Consider the following 20225-nt stretch of genomic DNA (forward strand, 5'->3'; position numbering starts at 1 on the left):
CTGCCTCAAAGCTCCAAACGGAATTTTGAGGCAGATATTCCTCCCCCAAAATACTCCGTGTGAATAGCAATGATCGCGCCGTTTTTCGCCCGCGGCCATTGAGCGCCGCGGGCAGAAAACACGCTTTCTCCTGCCTCCCATTGAAGTCAATGGGAGGTCGGAGGCGGAAGCGCCCGAAGATAGGGCATGTCGCTTCTTTTTCCCGCGAGGCAGTTTTACTGCTCGCGGGAAAAAGACGCCGACGCCTCCCATTGAAATCAATGGGAGGCGTTCTCGGGCCGTTTCTGCCGAGTTTTGCGACGCGGTTTCCGCGTCAAAAAACTCGGCAAAAGACCCCGTGTGAACATAGCCTAAGGCTGGATTCACACGAGCATTTTACGTCCATAATGGACGGAACGTATTTTGGCCGCAAGTCTCGGACCGAACACACTGCAGGGAGCCGGGCTCCTAGCATCATAGTTATGTACGACGCTAGGAATCCCTGCCTCTCCCGTGGAACTACTGTCCCGTACTGAAAACATGATTTGGGGCATTGCTCGGTTTACACGACCGTAGTGGTGGTGTGCACGGGCTGTGACTTGCGGCTCGGACGGCCGCAGAGTGTCACCCGCGGCTGCACGCAAATCACGGGCCGTGCAAATTAATTTCAACGAGCCTGGCCTGCAAGATGCGGCCGTAATAAGACACGTCTGTTCTCTTTGCGGTCCAGGCTCCTGGGCAATGCACGGACCATGGAAACCAGGACATGTCTTCTTATGGCCGTGTTTGCGGTCCATGGTCATAGAAATAAATGCACGCGGCCATGTGCACGGCACGTGATTTGCGGGAGGCCCGCGGGTGACACTCTGCGGCCGTCCGAGCCAAAAATCACGGCCGTGCACACCACTACGGTCGTGTGCACGAGGCCTTACTTATATAGAGCAGTAATATGGTCGTGAGCAGGAGCCCTCACATCATCATAATACATGTAACGGAGCAGTGGTGCAGGATTTTATACTACGTCAAAATCAGTGCAGTTGGTGGTGCCAGTTGTCAGTCCCCTTCCCCCACACAGAGCCGCGCAATGGTTGCAGAGATCGCCCCTCGCCCTGTAGTTACATGGGTGGCGCTGCATACACTACAGCGGAGGGTGAGGTATATCTCTCGGGACTGCAGGGAAGCTGCCTCCTGGTCTCCATGTGTACGAGCCGTGTCCCGCTGCTGTTACTGTATACACAGAGGTCGCTGGTGAGTACCCCGGCTCTCTGTACCGCCCCATCCCGGGACCTCAGTTATATGACCGATGAGAGGTCGAGTAAGGACACCACCGGCCCTGGACAGCACACTTCCGCGGAGCAGCGACAGGAGAGCCCGGGGTCTGATAAGGCAAATGAGGCCTCAGTGACCGCTGACGTCCTACGAATAGTAGAAGCACATGAGACGGCCTGCCATGTAAGAACCCTAGCGGGAGGGGTGAGGGGACGACGTCATTACTATAGATGTTACGTCACAGTGTAATGTCTTCTGGTTCTTGCACTAATAATACACATATAATATCACTGTTATGTTACACAGCAATATGCACAGCACAAAGTGCCCCCATAACAGAGCCAGCAGTAAGCTTATCCCCCTCCTGCTCAGCTCCAGCGCCCGATAACTGGGACAGCCACAGCACCCTTACACCCTGACTTTATCCTCTGCAGTGCGAAGTGTGAGATCCGCATCAAATCTGCAATAAAATCCACGAGGTGTGAATCAGCGTAATGGTCCATTCACACGTTGCGGTTGAGGTGCAGTTAGAACAGCATCGAAAAACCTAACCCGAAAATGCAGTTTTACTGTGATTTGATGCGTTTTTCAATGCAGTTAAAAACTGCACCTAAACCGCAACGTGTCACAGAGTTTTTTGGCGCTGACGCCTCCTGAGGAAAACTTAAGAGAAACGTGCGTCGAGGAGGCTGGTTACACTCTGTATGCTTCCCTCTGGGTAACCTACCATAATTCATGTAGTTACTATTTTCTGCATTCATCTTTCTAAGGCCTTATTCACATGAGCATATTTCACGTCCGTGTTACGTGCGTTAAAACAACGGACGTCAATTCAATGGGGACATTCAGTTTTTTTCACACAGCGTGTGTCCGCTGCGTGAATCTCACTGCATGTCCTATTCTTCTGCTTTTTTGCGCATCACGCACCCATTGAAGTCAATGGGTGCGTGAAAATCACAGACGGTACACGGACCTCATCCGTGTGCTGTCCGTGATTCACGCAACAGTTGCTAAAGTGACGAGATGAGATGATACGAAAACGCGTAACATACGGATGACATACGCGCGTAAAAAACGCAGACGCGCACCGTACACGGATGTCACACGGAATTGCAACGCGCGCAAAACGATGCGTTTTTTCCGCATGCAAGATGGACACGCTCGTGTAAATCATGCCTAACACTGACTAGAGCGATTGTGACACAACTTTATACAATGCATTGTATCCTATACTAGTAAAGGCGGTTTTACACTGGGCGATTATCGTGTAGACGAGTGTTCATTGAACGCTCTTGCCGATAATTGCCCTTTGTAAACACGGCAGCGTTCAGCAGATTAACGAGCAAAACGCTGGATCATCTGCTGGTCGTATCGTTTTAAAAAAGTAAAATATCGTTGTCGGCAGCGCATCTTGGTGTGTAAACAGGGAGACGCGCTGCCGACATGGTAATAACGTATTGGGACGAGCGTTCAGAGTAACGACCGCTCGTCCCCATTTATAGCTCCTTGTGACAGGAGCAAACGAGCGCCGATCAACGATGTGTTAACGAGGGGCTTAACTCTGATAAGTTGTAGGTACTTACTTTGGATATCATTTTTTGTCGCTGTGAACATTATTTGATACATCCATCAGTTACTATTTCCCTGTGTTAGGGCATAGACACACATAGACCTTTTGTGTAACATTTTTTTGTGGACACATTTAGGCCTCATGCACAATTCCGTTGGCCGTGGTACGGCCGCTAATGACGGATCCGTGAAACACGGACCGCACACGGATGGCTTCCGTGTGTATTGTTTCACGTACCAAATGAATGAAAAGGCAGAGACTGTTCAAAAACTGATTATTAACACATTAAACGGATCCTATTTTTGTCGGAACGGCCACACAGTTCCGTTAAAAAAAGTGTTCATGGCCCCATTGAAATGAATGTGTCAGGGTGCGATCAGTTAAAAAAACCTGATGTTCCAATCACTGAAGAAAATAACTGACGTGGGCATGAGGCCTAAGATACATATACTGAGTGTCTATTTGTATGAATATATCATGTGGATTGTTCTGGTAGCCACCCACAAATATTTCTTACAGGGAAGTTAGTTATTCTTTGCACTGTTGCACTTTATGTATTTAGTGGGATCATTTATCCATACTTTAGTTGTATATTTTTGGTGCATTAAATTAGAGTGTATACTGGTTAAGAGTTGTTTCCATATCTTTAGGGCTTATTCAGACGAACGTGATATACGTCTGTGCAACGTGCGTGATTTTCACGCGCCTTGCACGGACCTATGTTAGTCAATGGGGCCGTGCAGACTGTCCGTGAGTTTCACACAGCGCGTGTCCGCTTCGTAAAACTCACGACATGTCCTATATTTGTGCGTTGTTCACGCATCACGTAGCCATTGAAGTCAATGGGTGCGTGAAAATCACGCGCAGCACACGGAAGCAATTCCGTGTGACGCCCGTGATTCGCGCAACAGCAGTAAAACTATGAATGAAAACAGAAAAGCACCACGTGCTTTTCAGTTTACAAACATACAAACAGTGTCATAATGATGGCGGCTGCGCGAAAATCACGCAGCCACGCATCATATGGTGATGACACACGGAGCTGTTATGGACTTTTTGCGCGCGCAAAACGCACACGCTTGTGTGGATCCGGCCTTACTTGGTTCTGTAATTTTAATGTATCTATATATAATAAAATGTATATTTTAATTCATACAATTATGTCTCTGAGGATCTGTGATTCGCATGACTTCTGTCTGGTTGATTATTAGTTGTTGTATAGATGCACACGACCATTGTTTTTTTTTTGGAAGTATGCTATCCATCTTTTTAATGTATAGCACACTGACCCATTCATTTCTATGGCCCCATACACTCGACTGTGGTTTTTACAAATCTGTGTGGGGACTGTGGGACTGAGCCGCAAAACTCAGAGCAGGTCCTATTCCTTTCCATGTTTGTGGCTCAGTCTCACCTATTCAAGTGAATGGCGATGTAAAGACCACTAACAGCTCACGGATGCCATCTGTGTGCTGTCCGTGTTTTTTACGGACCGCAAAATACAAATGGTCGTGTGCATGTAGCCTAAGGCCTTGAATTTCAGACCGAAAATACGCAGCAGAATACAGTAGCTGCAAAGTGAATGAGATGAAACAAATCTCATCCACACGTTGCATAAAATTTCCAAACCGAAATTGACCTGCAGTGCGTATTTTTCATACCGCGGCATGTCCATTCCTGCTGCGGAAAGTGGCTGAATTGCTGCGCTTTTCAGAGGAGATGTCACCAGCTCTCAACATTGAGAAAAACGCAGAAAAATGTGCACCATTTTCTGCAGTAACACAGGAAATGGTGCTGTTTTTCCGCAGTGGAATTTCTGCTACTTTCTGCGGAATTGCTGCAGAAATGTTCTGCAGCTATTCCGTTACGTTTGGACAAGCCCTAAGGCCTTAATCACACGACAGGGTCCGAGTGTCGGCCGATAAAAATGGCCATTTTGGACCGTTTTTCCCGGCCGTTTTGCTTCCGTTCCCGGCCGTGTTGCCGTTTTCAACGGCCGATTTTGACCCATTTTGCATCCGTTTTTTTCCCTGTCAATTTTAAAATCGGATGAATTTCATTTGTAATTTTTTGCCACACACTGCCCTCTGTAGGTTGTGCCACACAGCCTCCTGTAGGTTGTAACACACACCCTCCTGTAGGTTGTGCCACACAGCCTCCTGTAGGTTGTGCCACACAGCCTCCTGTAGGTTGTGCCACACAGCCTCCTGTAGGTTGTGCCACACAGCCTCCTGTAGGTTGTGCCACACAGCCTCCTGTAGGTTGTGCCACACAGCCTCCTGTAGGTTGTGCCACACAGCCTCCTGTAGGTTGTGCCACACAGCCTCCTGTAGGTTGTGCCACACAGCCTCCTGTAGGTTGTGCCACACAGCCTCCAGTAGGTTGTGCCACACAGCCTCCAGTAGGTTGTGCCACACAGCCTCCTGTAGGTAGTGCCACACAGCACCCTGTAATACCACACAGCCCCCTGTAGTGCCACACAGCCCCCTGTAGGTAGTGCCACACAGCCCCCTGTAGGTAGTTCTACACAGCACCCCCCCATAGATGGCACACCTCCCCCTACCTGTCTGTAGATAGTGCCACCGTTCCAGGAGAAATCCCTGACTACAATGTCCATTTATGGATAGTGAAGTCAGGGACTTCTCCTGGAGCGGAAACACTGGCCACAGGGCCGCTTCACTGTGTCCAGTGACGTCAGGCACTTCTGAAGCGGAATCCCCGACCCTGTGGCCGGTGTTTCCGCTCCAGAAGTCCCTGACTTCACTGTGTCCATATATGGACACAGTAACGTCAAGCACTTCTGAAGCGGAATCCCCGGCCACAGCGTTGCTGAAACTGTAGCCGGGGATTGGGGATTCCGCTCCTACAGGAGAGCAAACAAATACCCTTCTCCTCCTCACATGCACTTCACATTGTGAGGAGGAGAAGGAGAGAGCGCGAGCGACGAAAGACACGGCCGTCACTCGGGACACATTCCAGTGATGGCCGTGTATTACCAGGCCCCATAGACTTCTCCCGGCCGAAAATAGGGCATGTCCCATTTTTTGACTGTCAGGTTTCCCGTGCCGTCAAAACATCGGTCGTGTGAATCGCCCCATTTGGGGTCTATTGTTCCTACTGCGGCCGTGTGACAGCCGTTTTATGAGCGGCCGTCACACGGCCGGGAAACCCTGTCATGTGAATAAGGTCTTGGGCCTCATGCACACGACCGTAGCCATGTGCACGCCCATGATTTTCGGGTCGGCCGGCCGCGGACTGTCAGCCGCAAGCTGCCCGCAAATCGCAGGCAATGCACATGGACGCGGCCATTATTTTCAATGAGCCCGGACCGCAGAAGTCGGCCGTAATAAAACATGTCCGTTCTTTCTGCGATGCGGGCTAAAAACTACGGTCGTGTGCATGGCCCCATAAAAATGAATGGCGCCGCAATTCTCCCGTGGATTTTCGGGGGAATTGCGGCTGCCAAAGCACGTTCGTGTGCATGGGGCCTTCGAGTGGCAGTTGTAACTTGTTCATAAGTTTATTTACACAAGGAAAATTTGTTGCAATAATTTCTATGACTGTTCTGTACATCTGAAAGGAATTTGCAAAAATCCATGTGCACGGCACAGAAAGAACCACATTCAGATTCATGGAACAGATCTTGAGTCACAGAAATTTGCCGCTTTTAAATTTCAACTAAGGCCGGATTCACACGAGCGTGTGCGTTTTGTGCACGCAAAAAAGGCGCCGTTTTGCGTGCGCAAAAGGCACTTAACAGCTCCGTGTGTCATGATCATATGATGCGCGGCTGAGTGCTTTTCGCGCAGCCGCCATCATTATGACACTCTGACGTGCGTGATTCGCGCAACAGCAGTGAAAAGTATGAATGAAAGCACACCACGTGCTTTTCTGTTTACAAACATACAAACAGAGTGTCATAATGATGGCGGCTGCGCGAAAAGCACGCAGCCGCACACCATATGATCATGACACACGGAGCTGAAAAGTGCCTTTTGCGCACACAAAACATTGCGTTTTTTGCGCGCGCCAAACACACGCACTCGTGTGAATCCAGCCTAACATAGGTCCGTGCGAGGCGCGTGAAAATCACGCGCGTTGCACGGACGTATTTTACGTTCCTCTGAATAAGCCCTAAGAGTAAGGGTATGTTCACACGGGAAACCGAAAACAGCCCCTGATTTTCAGCCGTTTTTTAAGCAACTTGCGTTTTTTTTACAGCTGTTTGTCTATTGAGACAATGAAAACTGCTCCAAAAAACGGCTCAAGAAGTGACATGCACTTCTTTTTTTAACGGGGGAATTTTTTTACACATAGTTTTTAAATAAACTCGTAAAAACCGCCCCGTGGGAACGGAACGCTGTTTTTCTCATTGAAATCAATGGGCAGATGTTTGGAGGCGTTCAGCCCCCCGTATTTTCAGCTGTTTTTCGGGGAATTTACGGCCCGAAAAACTGCTGAAAATAAGCCGTGTGAACATACCCTGACAGTCACATGTCTGGTAAGTGTAGTGCACAAAAAAGTGTTTATAGTTGTATAAAAGGATGTTAAAGTAAAAATACTTTTTCCTGGAGTGATGGGTGCACCTTCCATTTTGATAACATAATCCCCCATTTCTGTCATGGGCGATTCTGGACACATTGCCTCCTGTTCTGCAGAGATATTTTTATATATTTATAGTTTCATGTGCCATCCCCGTACTATGTATAATGATATACTTCTGTTTCTCCTAACTAGGGCTGGGCCATATGGCTTAAAAATAAAATATAATTATTTTGTTTTCAAACTTTTCCCATGAGAGACATTTATGACATATCCACAGGATATGTCATAAATGTCAGATAGATGCGGGTCCCACCTCTGGGACACGCACCTATCTCTAGAACGGGGCCCCCTAAACCTCGTTCTACCTTTTTGTACTCCCTCTGCCTCCCCAGCCACTTCTTGACTATGTGGTCGGGAATTACGAAAACAGCGTAGCTCGCTGAGCTACACTGTTTCCGTAACTCCCATACTGTGAATAGCAGTTATGGAAGCAGCATAGCATGCGAGCTACACTGTTTCCGTAACTACCATCCAGTTCTATGGGACTTACAGAAACAGTGTAGTTCAGCGAGCTACGCTGTTTCCTAAGTCATAGTCGGAATTCACCTGCTTCTGCCGCAACACAGAGCGGCACAGCGGGATTTAGGGGGCCCTGTTCTAGAGATAGGTGGGACCCGCATCTATCTAACATTTATGACATATCTTGTGGATATGTCATAAATGCCTTTCATGGAAAAACCCCTTTAAGAACAATTATGGGGGTGGCTTTAGGTGCCTAACAGTCCAGGAAATGTTCAGTTTTTACCACACGGGCAGATTTACTAAGACTGGTGTTTAATAAGCCAATCTTAGTCGGAAACCAGCAAAAGAAAGATTACACAAATTTATGCACAAGCCCGCATCGCGAGCTTGGTGCGCCATAAAGTGAAATCTTTGCCAGCCACGAGCCAGTTTCTGGTGTAAATTATAGTAAGTTTGCCAGTGGCCAAGCCCCACTCCCTTATTTTACATTGACGCAAGCGACGGAAATCTTCAAAAAGTTGCAAATTATTGTACAAAGATGTTGTGCACTATAACATGTGACTTTTTAACGCAATAATACTAATATAAAGCCGTTCTTAAATTCCCCCCGAGTCATTCTATAAGTATAACATCAAATTTTACAAAATCACCAACCGAGTTTAAATGATTTGATTAATTATTTTTCTGTCAATGTAGTTTAAAGCATTTTGTGTAAAGAAACTAGCCATATACTGGAGATCCCATGCCAGACTATGTCTATTACTATGACATTAGCACGCATTATACGGTATTTACCATTCCAGACCCTATATAAGCCGTCATAGACGTTTTCTGTGAATGATAGAAAATGAAAAGTAATTAGATTTTGGTTCACATTTTTCTTGCTTCTTGTCATGAGCAATTTTCTAATGCCCACTGAGTGTCAGTTCTCCAGCACAGGCGGGATTTTAAGCTGACCATGCTCACAATAATTAATATGGCATGTGGGATGGAGAATTGTGCGTACAGAGAACTGTTTGGAATTAATTGATTATATTTTAAATTCCAGTGGTGTATGTTATGGTTCATTGCTGAAATGTTGACATTGAGCAGAATCACATAGGGCCGCTCTCTTCACACTCTGACATCCCTTTCCAAAGCTGTATGAGAGGACGGTGGTGACAGTGACACAACTGACAGGAGGGAGCAGCTTTTCTCTCAGCAGTCTCTATTTAAAGTGTGTACCCGACGCAGAACATGTTTACACGTATAGCTATTCTAGGTTAGAAGTTGAGTAACTTTTTAAATACACTGTATTACTTATCATGTACTGATCCTGAGTAACAACATATATGAGAGCCCAGAGCTGTATTCACAATTCTGCTGACTTCCCGCCTGCTGATTGTCTGCGCAGAGCTTGTTCTAATGATTGTGTAGATGAAGTGTAGTTGTCACATCAGGTGCTGTACTGTATGAAAAACGTAGACCGCCTTCATGCGTGGCATGCTTGTTGCAGATTTTCCGTGTATATCATTCACTGAAAATCCAGACAAGTACAAATACAAAACATATTCACACACACTGCAGAGAAGAATCAGTGCCAATTGGAGGGTATGTTGCAAATTTTTAAGTCCACAGCATGCCCTGTCATAGAAGTCTTCTAGGAAATCTACAGCAAAATCTTTGGGACACATTCAGATTTCACTGCAGATTTCAGGCCATCTCCGCAGCGGAAAATATCTGAACATGGCCTTATTGTCCCTACTATATTATTGGAGATCAGCTGAGATGTTCGGGTATGTTTTTAAAAACAAATGCGTAAGAAGACGCCTTGTAAGAAGAAGTGTATGTCTCTTCTTGCGCCATTTTTGGAGCCGTTTTTCATTGACTCAATAGAAAAACAGCTCCAAAAACGGGCGTGAAAAACGCAGCAAAAATGCTAGTTGCTTAAAAAATGGCTGAATATCAGGGGATGTTTTCCCTTGAAAACAGCTCCGTATTTACAGCCGTTTTTTGTTAAGCGTGTGAACATAGCCTAGTGTTCACACTGCTTATTTTCAGGCTAATTTCGGAGCAGAAAAGACTCGTTTTACGCTCCAAAATACACTTGAAAAATACACTTGAAATAAGGCACATCTTCACATGCTTAACAAAAAACAGCTTAAAATATGGAGCTGTTTTCAAGAGAAAACAGCTGATTTTCAGCTGTTTTTTTAAGCAACTTTCGTTTTTTGCGGCGTTTTTTACGACTGTTTTAGGAGCTGTTTTACTATTGAGTCAATGAAAAATGGCTCCAAAAACGGCTCAAGAAGTGACATGCACTTCATTTACGAGGCGTTTCTATACGCGGCCGTTTTTAAAAACGGCCGTGTAAAAAAAAAAGAAGCCCCGTGGGAACGGAACGCGTTTTTTTTCCATTGAAATCAATGGGCAGATGTTTGGAGGCGTTCAACCCCCATATTTTTTGAAGTTTTTCGGGTGTTTACGGCCTGAAAAATGGCCGGAAATATCCCGAGTGAACATACCATAACGCTATGTTTACACGCTAAATTAAAAACGGCTGTAAAATATAGAGCCGTTTTCAAGGGAAAACTGCCTCTGATTTTCAGCCGTTTTTAAAACATCAAATGTTTTTTGATGCGTTTTTTGGAGCCGTTTTTGTAGCTGTTTTTCTGTTGACACAATGAAAAAAAGCACTTCTTTTTACGGGGCATTTTATACGCAACGTTTTTTCAAGCGGCCGTGTAAAAAACCGCCCCGTCTGAAAAGAACTACATTTTTCCCACTTGAAATCAATGGGCAGATGTTTGGAGGTGTTCAGCTTCTGTTTTTTCAGGCGTTTTTCGAGGCGTTTACGCCCTGAAAACACAGCGTGTGAACATAGCCTCACACGTTGCAGATTTTCTGCCCACAAATTCGGATGGAAATTCCCCAGTAATTATGCTACATGTGAACGTAGCCTTAGATTGTGTCTAATAACGAGGTTGTCAAATGTTTTTCAATGACAACCAGCAGAACTGTGAATGCAGGTCTGGACTGTGATACAGCAGATACAGTTCTGTAACTTAATATAAGTAATGTAGTGTATTCGCAAAGTTAGGGCCTGTTCACATCACCGTTCATTTCCGTTCCGGGGTTCCGTCGGAGGGTTCCGTCGGGTGAACCCCGCAACGGAAATGAACGGTGATGTGAACAGGCTCTTATTCAACTTTATAAAGATTTTATATGTACAGTGCTGTGAAAAAGTGTTTGCCCCTTTCCCAATTCTATGTTTTACATATTTGTCACACTTGAATGTTTCAGATCATCAAACTACTTTTAATATTAGACAAAACTAACCCAAGTAAACACAAAATGCTATTTTTAATTGATTTCATTTATTGAAGGAAAAATGCTGTTGAGTCCTAGCTGGCCCTATGTTTAAAATGAATTACATTCTTAACTACTAAATCAACCAGTTCACTGGGTACAATTTCACAAGTCAAACCTAGGCATGATTACTGCCAGTCCTGTTGAATCTAAACATCCTATAAATAGAACCTGTAAGGCAATGTGAAGCAGGATAGAAAGTCTCAAAAAGCAGCACACGATGCCACGTTCTAAAGAGATTCAAATACAGATGTCAAAGTCATCGAAATCTAAGAGTCTGGAAATGATTACAAGACCATTGCTAAAGCTCTGGGACTCCATCAAACCACAGTGAGAGCTATTATCCTATACGGAGAAAACTTGTATCAGTGGTGAACCGACTCAGGGGTGGCAGGACTACCAAAATTTCACCAATAGAGCAACGACAACTCAACGTCACAGGTCACAAAATAACCCAGACGAACATCTAAAGAACTGCAGGCCTCACATGCCTTCGTTAAGAAATAATAAGAAAGACACCGGGCAAAAATGTCATTCATGGGCGCAAACCACTTCTGAAAAGTATAAGAACACAAAGGCTCATCTTACATTTGACAAAAAACATCTAGATGACCCCCAAGACTTTTGGGATAATATTTTCCGTGGACTGATAAGTCAAAGGTAGAACTTTTTTTTAAGACATATTCACGTGCAGCTAACACTGTTGGTATGATATTCTTGTAGTAGAATGCAGTCAAACATGCTGGTGGTGATGGTAGTTTGATGGTCTGGGGCTGCTTTGCTTCTGTAGGACCCGGACAACTTGTCATAATTGATGGAACCATGATTTCTTCTATTAGAAAATCCTGAAGGAGAATGTTCGCTATCAGTCCGTGACCTAAAGCTCAAGCGCAGTATTTGGGTTATGCAGAAGGACAATGATCCGAAACACACAAGCAAAGAGTGAATGGCTCATAAGAAACAAAATTTAAGAGGCCGAGTCAAAGTCCTGACTTGAATCCCATTGAGATGCTGTGGCAAGACCTTAAAAGGGAACTTTATGATCGAAAATCCTCCAATATGGCCGAATTAAAACAATTCTGCAAAGAAGAGTGAGCCAAAATCCCTCCACAGCGCAAGTTATCGGAAATGTTTGATTGCAGTTGGTACTGACAAAGATGCCACGACCACTTATGATGTTTAGGGGGGACAATTACTTTTTCACATGGGTGATATAGGTTTTGAATTCATCTTTATCCTCAATATATGGAATGATCATTTAAAAGCTTTTTCACAGCACTGTATATAAACTATAAAAACGTGTTCAAAGGTGGACATAACTTTTAAGTGAAATTATGTTTATACGACATGTATGGAAGAAATTCTGATAAAAGCCTCTTTCACACGGAAGTATTTTGGTCAGTATGTTGTATTTGTAAACTAAAACTAGGAGTGGATCCAAAACACGGAAGAGGTACAAGTCTTTCCATTATACTTTTTTCTCTGTGTAGGTTTCACTCCTGGCTTTGGTTTACAAATACTGATGCAAAATACTGACCAAATACTGCAATATGAGGGTATGTTCACACGCTGAGTAAATAACGTCTGAAAATACGGAGCTGTTTACAAGGGAAAACAGCTCCTGATTTTCAGACATTTTTTAAGCCACTTGAGATTTTTGCAGCGATTTTTACGGACGTTTTATGAGCTGTTTTCTATAGAGTCTATGAAAAACGGCTCCAAAAACGTGCACTTCTTTTTCGTGGCGTTTTTCAAAACGGCCACGCAAAAAAAAACTGCCTATTGGAACAGAACGCCATTTTTCCCATTGAAATCAATGGGCAGATGTTTAGAGGTGTTCTGCTTCCGATTTTTTGGGAGTTTACGGCCTGAAAAACGTCCGAAAATAGGCCGTGTGAACATACCCTGAAAGTGGCCAAACTCAGAACTGCATTATGCAGAACTGTGCAAGTCCAGAACCAGAAGACGAGCATAGAGAACTAATTCAGAGACTCCTATGATTAAAAAAGTTCTAGCAATTTTCCTTTACCATTTTATTTTGGGCGGTCTGCGTCAAAACGCTCTACAATTACGAGTTTATTTAATACACTTTTCTATGACTGTCGAGTAATTCATAATATCTGATTATGTGGCACCCATCAGGTACTGTTAATTCCATATTAAAGGAATTTTACTGGGTTTATAAAATAGTTCAAGAGCAATAACGCAAACATGAAACAATTCAGAGTAAGTCCTTTAGGCAAATACTCTTTGGTCAAGTTATTAACATTTCTATTCATTTGCATCGTTATTATTTCTGATTCTTTCAAATCTAGGGGACTACCTTTATTACCACCATTACAGGTCCCACAGTGGTTGCATCGTGAATGGCAAATCTTTTTACGTAGTAACAAGGTAGCAATGGATGTATCACTGCAAAAGAAAGACAATTTGCCAATGTGAAGTCTGCGGAAGCAGGTTGTCCACTCCTGAAAAAGCTGTAATAGTCGCCATATTGGTTTCATCCAGCTTCCCACATACAGATAAAGGCCAGTTTACTTTGGGTATTTATCATCACTATTCACTTTTCCCAAGCGATTGTAACAATAATTGACCAGTGTGAATGTAGAAGATCATCGATAAAACTATCGTTTAGCTTTTATCCAGATTGATAGCTTTTTTTCTTCGTGGCACTATCTGTGGCATGATCAGTACATGCTGCTTGTAGCGACATTTACTCTCAGCCTTGCTGTCTAACAGGCGGCTGTCCTCTAAACATCACTGTTTGTAAAATGACATCGGTGTTCCACATTTTCGTTTGTCAGTGGTTCAAACTATTGACGCGCCATTACAAAACTGTACATCGTGGTGCGGGAGTTGAAGCATGGAGCGGGCTCATAGTGTTCAAATTCCCTAGGGGAGTAATAATTTTTTTTCAAAATAGTCACGTTTTTAATAATGTACAAAAAATTCTAAAAAAACCTCCTCCCCTTTTCCCATTTTTCCTCTAAACGAATTAAAAAAATAAACAAAAATGGTATCGCTGGGTCCGTAAAAGTCAGAAGTATTACAATATAACATTATTTACCCACATGGTGAACTCCGTAAAAAAAACTAATTAAAAAAAATACAGAATCGCTGTTTATCAGTCACCTTAGCTTTATAAAAAATTTTTGTAGAAAAAGTGATCAAAAAGTCGTATGTACCAATAAAAACTACAGCTTGTCCTGCAAAAAATAAGCCTTCACACCGCTCAATCAACGGAAAAATAAAAAAACGTATGGCTCTCCGAATATGGCTTAAAAAAACGATATAAATATGGTACCGCTGTAATCGTACTGACCAGCAGAATAAAGTTAGTTGTCGTTTTTTCCCGCACGGTGAAAGCCATGGAAACGAAAGCCAAAAAACAATGGAGGAATCCATTTTTTTCCAATTCCACCCCACATAGAATTTTTTTCAGTTTCCCAGTACATGATATGCTACTTGAAATAGTGCCAATAGAAACTACAACTCCTTCTGCAAAGATTAAACCCTGTAGTGGTTCGGACAGCACTCGGTGTAGGTGGGTGCACGAGTAGGGGAACAATCCAGTAGAACAGTATAAAGAGTACACGGCACATCAATTTGGAGTGCAATTTTTATCTTATTTTATTATGCCAGTGGATATATGCATGGCAGGTTTCGGTCTTAATCGATCTTCATCCGGCACTTCAGTCGTTTTTGGGAATGCTAATGTTAAGACACACGTAGGAGAGCGGCTGGCTGCATAGAAAGCCTTTCCACCACTTCAGTGACAGAAAAATAAAAAAAGTTATGGCTCTTGGAAGGCGGAGAGTGAAAAATTAAAAATGGATTGGACTTTAAGGGGGTTAAAAACCCATTAAACCCAATGCCCTATTAGAAAATTTTGACGTAACGAAGGAGCGGTCCTCTATGAGCCAGAACGGAGAGACGATTCTGCTCTGGCATACTCGGGCTGTCTATTTGGATGTCCTGAATGGCCACCATGTAACACTACATTTGCCCTGGCTGGCCGTGGCTGTTTGCCAGCAGTGGTAGAGCCAGACCCATGACAATCGGTTGGCAACAATCTGATGGGGTTGTCCATGATAAAACAACCCCTTTCAGAAAATAATTCAGTGACTAAGGCTGGATTCACACGAGCATGTTATGTCCGTAAAGGACGGAACGTATTTCGGCCGCAATTCCCGGACCGAACACACTGCAGGGAGCCGGGCTCCTAGCATCATAGTTATGTACGACGCTAGGAGTCCCTGCCTCTCCGTGGAACTACTGTCCTGTACTGAAAACATGATTACAGTACGGGACAGTTGTCCCGCAGCGAGGCAGGGACTCCTAGCATCGTACATAAGTATGATGCTAGGAGCCCGGCTCCCTGCAGTGTGTTCGGTCCGGGACTTGCGGCCGAAATACGTTCCGTCCTTTACGGACGTAACATGGTCGTGTGAACCCAGACTAACACTTACTGATGTATTTTTTTCTATTGTAGGAAACATTTTGTGTGTGGTGATGTAGTTGATGGTACAATTTATTCTATACTTTTCTTAGACTATCTACACATGTACTTTGTTCACTTTTGATGATTTGCTCTGCAGTTCTGACCTATTCTCCATACAGAATTGTTATAAGGATCAGTGACCATGCCGCCAGTTTGGTTTACAACATTCTGTGTACAGAATTGTTCAAGTGTGAAACATGCAAAAACCCTTGTCTGGCAAGGTCTACAAAAGTGACAAGGTGTCTGAGGCATTACCTTCCTATTTGCCTTCATTTATTGCAGCAATTATTGCAGTGCTGTACCGATGAAATAGTCTTTGGTTTGTCATCTGACTGTGACATTGACTATACGTTTTTTTCCGAGGTAGTTTAAATATCAAAATGTGTGTGTCTCTTTAAGGCTGGACAAGACGGATACACAGATCCACAGACTGGATATTTTGTTTTCACCAGATTAGCTCATCTGAGAAGAGGTCAATGCTGCGGCAGTGCATGCAGGCATGTGAGTACCTTTGCATTTTTTACTGTGTTCAGCTGAATACAAGGTCTGTACACCCTTCTTCAGTTTTCACTGTCCGTTTTGCTTAAGCGTTAATACTCGATTTCCATTACGTTTGGGGCATATATTTTAGTGGAACAGCTTTTTTACTTACTGTATGTAAAACACGTATCCAACGTTATGACATACAGTTAGATACACCTACCCATTGACTTTCATTATAAAAAAATATATGTACTTTAGCTTTTACCTTTTTTTTTTTTTATTAACTGTAATTTTGTACATGGGTTTTCGCCGGGTTTTTTTAAATCTAGAAAAAAAAACATACCTTGAGAATACTGCATTTTATAAAAAATCCACGGACCCAAAAACAAACCAAAACGCTGTGTATGTAGGCTTCTCATATCTTACCATAGACTTTAGAGTAAGATCTGCCCACAGCATAGGTGCAAATAAAGGGCACTAAAAACACTACCAGAAACATAACTAAACGCGATTTGTGAATCCAGCTTAAAAGGGCTCTTATCTGAAGATTTAGTATAACAGGGTTTTTCGAGATTAATGAAAATACTTTGAATGAACATATAATATAAAAGTATTAAAATGCTGATCACAATGACTTGTCATCCATATTGACTACAGGTCACCATTCCATAGGAGGTCAATTGCACCCTGCCACAATGACGTTTGATCGATAGTGACGTCACTAAGGCCTTATTCACACGAACGTGTTATACATCCGTGCTACGCACGTGATTTTCACGCGCGTCGCATGGACCTATGTTAGTGAATGGGGCCGTTCAGACTGTCAGTGAATTTCACGCAGCGTATGTGCGCTGCGTAAAACTCACGACATGTCCTATATTTGCCCGTTTTACGCGCAGCACGCACCCATTGAAGTCAATGGGTGCGTGCAAATCGCACACGGCACATGGAAGTACTTCCGGGTGCCGCGCGTGATGCGCGCTACAATAGTAAAATAAATAAATAAATGAATGAATGAAAACAGAAAAGCACCACGTGCTTTTCTGTTTGTAAACATAAAGCCAGAGTGTCATAATGATGCCGGCTGCGCGAAAATCACGCAGCTGCGCACCATTTGCTGATGCCACACGGACCTTTTGCGCGCGCAAAACGCAGCGTTTTTTTGCTCGTGCAAAACGGACATGTCCGTGTGAATAAGGCCTAAAGCCGGATTCACACGAGCGTGTTCAGTCCGTGATATACGGTCCGTATGTCGGCCACATTTCCCGGACTGAGCACACTGCAGGGAGCCGGGCTCCTAGCATCATAGTTATCTATGATGCTAGGTGTCCCTGCCTCGCTGCGGGACAACTGTCCCGTACTGTAATCATGTTTTCAGTACGGGACAGTTGTCCCACAGCGAGGCAGTGACTCCTAGCGTCCTAGATAACTATGATGCTAGGAGCCCGGCTCCCTGCAGTGTGTTCGGACCGGGAAATGCGGCCGACATACGGACCGTATATCACGGACTGAACACGCTCGTGTGTGTGGGGCTCCTTAGTAAGTTAAAGAGTTTAATATTATTCTATTACATGTCCACACAAAGCTTTTCATGCACTTGGAATACTCTTTTAGGCACACTGCACACGTAGCAGATTTGTTGCAGGTTTTCCATCTGAATTTGCCCGTAAAAAACCCGCAGCAGAAGACTTTTTTTCAGGCAAGTAGATGAGATTTAAAAAATCAAAAAAGTTAATTAAAAAAGTCATTCTGTTCTGGATGATCACAGCGGATTTCACCATTTGAAAAAAATCTTCTGCGTGTGTGGGTATCCTGGAAGGGCACCTTCAGTTGCGATCTCATACCTGACCTGACATCGTGCACAGGTCCTATTAATAATGGCCATGGCAACTGTACCACCCAGCATGTAGAAGCGTCTCTCCACGTCTGGGCGTGGTAAGCCATTTCAACTGGATGTATACTTCAAACAAATTCCACAGGCGACTACAAATTTCCTTGCATGTCTAAAAATCAATGGAAAGTATTTGTGGACCTGTGGACGGATTTCCCCTGCCTAAGATATATTCAAAAGCAGATTTGTTGCAGAAATTTTTGAGACTGAAAGAGCTCGTCCACATCTAGCGAAAATGCTGCGTATTTTCCGTCCGGAATTGCGGACGGAAAATACTCAGCAGAATAGAGAAGCTGCAAAGTGGGTGAGATTTAACAAATCTCATCCACACGCTACGTAAATATTCTGAGCAGAAATTGACCTGCGGTGCGTATTTTTTGGACCGCAGCATGTCCATTCCTGCAAGTGGACAGAATTGCTGCATTTTTCAGAGGCGATGTCATACTCTCCCAACATTGAGAAAAACGCAGCAAAATCCGCAACATATTCTGCAGTAAAAAACGCAGGAAATGATGCGTTTTTGTTGTAGTGGAAAGTCTGCTACTTTTAACGGAATTGCTGCAGAAATTTTCAGCAGCAATTCCGTTATTGTGGACAAACCCAAAATCTGTTCCATACCTCTGAATGGGGTTCTTTCTGCAGCATGGGCGTGCATTTCTGAAAATGTCACTTAGATGAATAGGACAGTCACATAATAAATCTGTCATTTGTGACTTTATATTGTGAATTTATCATAGGGTATTCATTAACGTTTATATCCAATGTGTAACATGAGGCAGTATGTGTTAATTTTTCATGGTACATAATTTAGGAAATAACATGTATCCATTTTCTGTTTTTTGCAGTGTCCTTTTGGCCAGGAAAATGTTAAGGATTCCACTAAAAAGAAGCAATTTAATTCCTTTTTTTATATATGACAGCTGAGTTCAATCTTTCAGCAATTTTCATTAATCGTGTGGATTTTAGAAGATAGGACCACAAAGCAATTCTTTTAGTCCCACAATTGATGCAGTCTTTCTAGTTAATATTCCTAAGTAATGAATTCAATGTTAATTGTAATAAACATTAAATGGAAAGCAAATGTTCTCAGTCATTAGTGTGTGCAGACAATGTTACTCTGTACTCTAGATGCTATGGTTATCCTTGCTTTCAATTTTATTTTTATTTTTTAATCAATTTCTAAGTAGTTTTACTGCTTCATTTGTTTTTGTTGTGAAAGTTATTTTTATTACATTTGGCACACATAAAAACACTTGTGTAGTAATTCTACATAAAAGGCATTTTTTTCTGAAATTTGTGTAAATAGTTTTTTTCCTGGAAAAATTTATATTACATATTATTATTTAAATCATACCTCCAATTATTTAGAAAAACTTGTAGTGCAGGACAGTGCACAATAATTGTTATCCTAAATAATTTGCATTGCAGATTCTGTGTCCAAATAGCAGCACGGACCTGCCACCGTCCGTGCTGCGGGCGGCTCATAACTGCAATAAGAGGAAAGAGTATCCTGCTCTGTCTCCTAGGCTCCTGTATTTGGTACGGAAGCCAGCAATGTAGGTGTAAAGGATCTGCCAGGCACAACTTCTGGGTATGCGCCCATGGGTAATCAGTCTGCACCTGGTTCTATGTCTCTGAGACTGACTCCATCTTCCACCACTCAGGATGGCAGGCTTAGGAGTGGGAGAGCCTATCGCAGCCTGGCCAGACGGAGCTAGCTCCCGCCCTCTGTCTATTTATACCTGCCTTTCCTGTTCCTCCTTTGCTTGTGATTCTTCTCGTGTGGTTTCCTGGCCTTGCTGCAGCTCCTAGCTATTTGACCTTGCTTCATACTGACCCCGGCTTACTGACTACTCTCCTGCTCTGCGTTTGGTACCTCTTACATTCCTGGTTTGACTCAGCTCGTTCACCTCTCTTGTTGCTCACGGTGTTGCCGTGGGCAACTGCCCCATTTCCCTTTGCTTGTGTCCCCTTGTCTGTTTGTCTGTCGTGCACCTACTGAGCGTAGGGACCGTCGCCCAGTTGTACCCCGTCGCCTAGGGCGGGTCGTTGCAAGTAGGCAGGGACTGAGTGGTGGGTAGATTAGGGGGGATGACAAACATCAAGTGAACACCTGT

General features: G+C 43.7%; 1 long non-coding RNA gene across 1 annotated transcript; it reads left to right on the forward strand.

The window, feature by feature from the left end:
* The first annotated feature begins 904 nt into the window (after positions 1 to 904).
* LOC142657189 (uncharacterized) lies at positions 905 to 19201 on the forward strand. The gene is made up of 2 exons (XR_012849837.1): positions 905 to 1431; positions 18954 to 19201. It is a non-coding gene; the product is annotated as an uncharacterized LOC142657189 (long non-coding RNA).
* Positions 19202 to 20225: the final 1024 nt, after the last annotated feature.

This window comes from Rhinoderma darwinii, chromosome 7 (assembly GCF_050947455.1).
Source record: "Rhinoderma darwinii isolate aRhiDar2 chromosome 7, aRhiDar2.hap1, whole genome shotgun sequence".
Lineage (NCBI taxonomy): Eukaryota > Metazoa > Chordata > Amphibia > Anura > Rhinodermatidae > Rhinoderma > Rhinoderma darwinii.